The 4,316-nt window shown below is 35.5% G+C and overlaps 1 long non-coding RNA gene across 1 annotated transcript; it reads right to left on the bottom strand.

The window, feature by feature from the left end:
- Nucleotides 1-1,594: 1,594 nt before the first annotated feature.
- LOC132345004 (uncharacterized) lies at nt 1,595-3,597 on the bottom strand. The gene is made up of 3 exons (XR_009494102.1): nt 3,446-3,597; nt 2,415-2,479; nt 1,595-2,158 (listed from the first exon to the last, which is right to left on the bottom strand). It is a non-coding gene; the product is annotated as an uncharacterized lncRNA (long non-coding RNA).
- Nucleotides 3,598-4,316: the final 719 nt, after the last annotated feature.

The raw sequence follows: 4,316 nt of genomic DNA, 5'->3' as shown, positions 1-4,316 counted from the left end.
AGAAGATAATAAATTGCAATCATAATTTTTGCCAACATTAGTGTATATTATTCTTGCTTTAAAATGGAATTATCTTCAAATAAATTCATACAAACAATATTTGGACACAATACAATGAGTTAGTTCTGTTTCTGTACAGTCCATTAGATAATTTATGCACCATGTATATAGACTTCTATATTGAGGTGACACTAAAATAAGACACAGAGGTTGATGGATATTTTACAATGAGTCTATTCTACATTGCAATCATATGTATAACTCATGATTTTAAAATTTCTGCTGAAAAATTCAGGTAACTCAATGTTACCTAATAGAAGATGCCATGCCACCATAAATATCACTTGTGATGATTAAAACTTTTTATAGAGATGTTTAGAGTAACCTGGAAAAAATCAATGTGTTTAAAAATAGAAATAACAGGACAAATTTAAAGATATATTCAGTACAGGACAGCTCCTGACAGATGGTAGGAATACAAAAGAATTTATTAAATGAATGAATGATAGAATGGGGAGGCAATCAAGTATGAACTCAAACTTACACCCTATTAAGTGTAAATTTTATTTCTTTCAATTCTTAATGCTTGCACGTAGAACATAAATTACTTCAGAATAGGGAAGCAAGGAAAAGGTCTTTGTATACAAAACCCTGGACTTTATTCTCTTTCCTACTTTAAAAAATAAAAAGTAGCAAAGGGGTTGAGTCCTCTGAGAAATCAAAGATGTTTTACCCTCTGCCTGTGGCTCACAGACAGCTTTCTCCATGGAACACTTGATCAACAATGTGTTTGAGCTGTGAGCGCCTGGGTTGCCCTGCTGGGAGCATGGTACTCTGTCTGTTATAGATGTATATTGCTGTCTGTAAGTTTTGTCAGCAGGAGTCTGGGGGAAAAAACGCAAAAAAATTCAACAGAGGTAATTCACAAGGGATGAAATCAGTAAAGCGGAGGTGGCAGAGTGTTTCAGCATCCACCAGGAACACTATCAGAAAAAAATGAAAGTACTTCTTTGGATTGTAAGGAGCAGCATGGGGTGAATGCCACAAAGAGAGAAAATAACACAAATTGTCTACCTGTGATAAACTAGTCAAGTTCCTGGAGTAGTGGTTTCAGAACATCCTCCCTTCTTCCTTCTGGTCAATTGAATGCCTTTCAAGTGGGGGTGATTCAGAGCAGGGGTTGTATTAGAGTAATCAAATGTTTGAGGATAAAACATTTGGAAATATATAATGTCTAAGTGGTTATGGCCAGTGAACACTCACTTGGGCAAAAGGAAAGTGTGAAAAAGAAACTATTTTTACATAGATAAAAAGCCTCTTTAACTCTTCTAGGACTTTAAAGCATACCACAAGCCATTTGGGGCAAATAAAAGGAATTTTTCTATCTTATACAATGTGACATTTTGAAAGGTTGACATTCACCCCAAAGAGATTATAATAGACTATCATAAAATTCCACCCCTCACCCTACTTTTTACATCCTGATGTCTAGCAGTGTTTCCCAAATCAGCAAGGCATTTGATATTGCTCACGTAATTATAGTGCTTGAAAGACAAAAATAGAAGCAAAGAAGTCAAAGGTGGGGTTTCCATCTTATCTAACATTTAGGATGTTACTTAGCATTGTGTGACTTTGAAACAGCCATAATAAATAGAGATATACTGTTCCTTTTTTGTTTTAAGAAGCAAGAGCCTCATTATTCATGCATTCATTTAGCACGTACTATTGTAGATTTTAGTATTCGATGTTTTGCATGCCTCTAATACAAAATCAAGTAAGAATGCCATTAAAATTTTACAAAAGTATTATGAAACCTATCAACCACCTGACATCAAATTTAAATCAGACCTGCCATTCATTTTTAATAACATTTTTGAATCTCTGAGGTGGAAGAAATCAATACATATTTTTAGAAAAACAAAATCAGCAGGAAGTAGAAGACCCTCAGCAGCACTTTGATTTTCTTCTGGAAAAGCAGCAAACGACATTGTTTTGTTTTTTCTGTTATCTAAATGTTCCCGAATTCCTTTAGTCATCCAGCAGTGTGCTGTTAAAGAAACATTTTTACTAAAAAGCTAAAGCCTTCAAAGTGATTGTTTACTCTGATCCTTGCACATCTCTTCCTTCCTCTCTATCTTTCTCTTTGTGCCTTGATTACCTAAAAAGACAAATAAAAGTGTATGAAAAAGACTCTATGTCTTTCGTTTTTCCAAGACTAACAGGAATCAAGGAAGGTGACTACCACAGAGTCTAGGGAGCATCTGCTAGAGGGAGGGGGCAGGGCAGGAGACCACTACAAACACAGACAGGAATGATTACGAGAGTGGGAAATGTTTAATAGAGAAAGTGGTTTTCAAAAATATTTTAAGGCCTGAGGGAGACATGACTGACGCTTTTGAAGACAGAATTTTTACCTGAATGATCATAAGCCTGGTTTCAATGATTAAGGAAAGCAGATTTCTGAAGGCAATGTGTTTTCCTAAGTAAGAGTGAAGACATTCTAAATAAAGATGCTCGTTCACTGCTAATACATCAATTATCAAATGATAAGTGTTCTGGAATGTCAGGGAGCTAATGGACCAGAGTCCATATAGCCATCATAATAATGTACCATCTTTATATATCAGGCTTTTTTAAAGTGGATCCCAACCCAAATTTCTATCTGTAGAGTCCACCACTCTCCCGTCCTGATTTGCTAGCCCAGAGCTTCTCAATTCCAATATTACTAATATTCTGGGCCAGATAATTATTTGTTGTGAAGACTTGTCCAGTGCTTGGGGATGTTAGCAGCACACCTGGCTTTACACACTAAATACCAGTATCCACTCTCTGCCGTGACAATAAAACAGTCTCCAGACTTTGCCGTGTGTTCCTTGGGGTAGGGAGGGAGGTGACAAAATTGCCTGTCATCCAGAACCACTGTGCTAACTTCAGTGAACTGGTAAACTACTTCTGAATTAATGAATTTCTTTTTATTTCTGTAATATGCACAAAGCTTCACTACCCTGTGCTTTTCCCATTATTTTCTATGATTTCAATAATTTCCTAACTGTTTTAGCATGTTTCTTATTCTTTAATGTGTGAAAGTGTTAGTCACTCAGTTGTATCTGACTCTTTGTAACTCCATAGATTGTAGCCTGCCAGGCTCCTCTGTCAATGGAATTCTCCAGGCAAGCATACTGGAGTGGGTTGCCATTCCCTTCTCCAGGGGACCTTCCTGACCCAGAGATTGAACCCAGGGTCTACTACATTGCAGGCAGATTCTTTACCATCTGAACCACTAAGGAAGCCTGGCTCTTATTCTTTAAAACCAAACAAAAATAAATAAATAAATAAAACCAAACAAAATGTAACTCCCTGTAAAATTTCTGACATCCCCAAATAGTCACTTCCTTTACTTAACTCTTAAAGCAGTCTATATAAACCTATATTATATAATACTCACCTGTGTAAATATGCATTTCCCTACTGAAATTAAAAGTAGTTAAGGGCAGTAATTAATTTTATCCCATTTTCCCACCTACACAACCCAATATAATATGTAATGCCTAGTTATATCAATAAAAAATAACCACAAAAACACCAGCAAGCATCAGGGTCTATTAAGGTACTACTCTAAGCACATCATATGTACTTGCTCATATTATCCTCACAGTACCATTGTGAGGTAGCACAATTACTACTCCCATTTTACAGATAAAGAAACTGAGATCTATAGAGGCTAAGTAGCTTATCCAAGTAAGACATGATTGGTTTAAAACCAGACGATCTGACTTCATACCTACATTTTGTAACACTGTTATGCAATACCAGCCACCCAAGTAAAATAATTAATATGTACAAAATTAAAGCTGTTAAAGCATCAATTTATACAGTGAGAACATGGCTTGGTATTATCAATTGCTGATAAAATAGAAATGTGCAGACCACAGGGATACAGCTTAATAAAATATAGTAGATCTAATGGATGAAGATACAACTTGAGAGATAACTTCAATGAAATCCACTGTCTGCCATTTGATATAAGCTAGGCTTGACAAACGACAATAAAGAGGCAAAGATTGGTCACTGAACTTAAAGAAAATTGTAAAAGTGAGAAAATTAGCTGAATTTATAGAAAAGCCTGCTTTTGTCTAAAATACAAAGTAGAATAAATAGCTCTATTCTTTCAGATGACATCAATCCTCATGTAAGCATCAGTGGTCTAAGTATGAGGCAAATTATAACTTTCCAGTCTCTATTAAACCTCTACAGTATTTTATTTCTACAGTAAAATATACAGGTGCACAAATATGCTTCTTAAATTACTCATTGTC

This window comes from Bos taurus, chromosome 3, assembly GCF_002263795.3.
Source record: "Bos taurus isolate L1 Dominette 01449 registration number 42190680 breed Hereford chromosome 3, ARS-UCD2.0, whole genome shotgun sequence".
Classification (NCBI taxonomy): domain Eukaryota; kingdom Metazoa; phylum Chordata; class Mammalia; order Artiodactyla; family Bovidae; genus Bos; species Bos taurus.
This window is presented reverse-complemented; position numbering and strand designations above follow the sequence as displayed.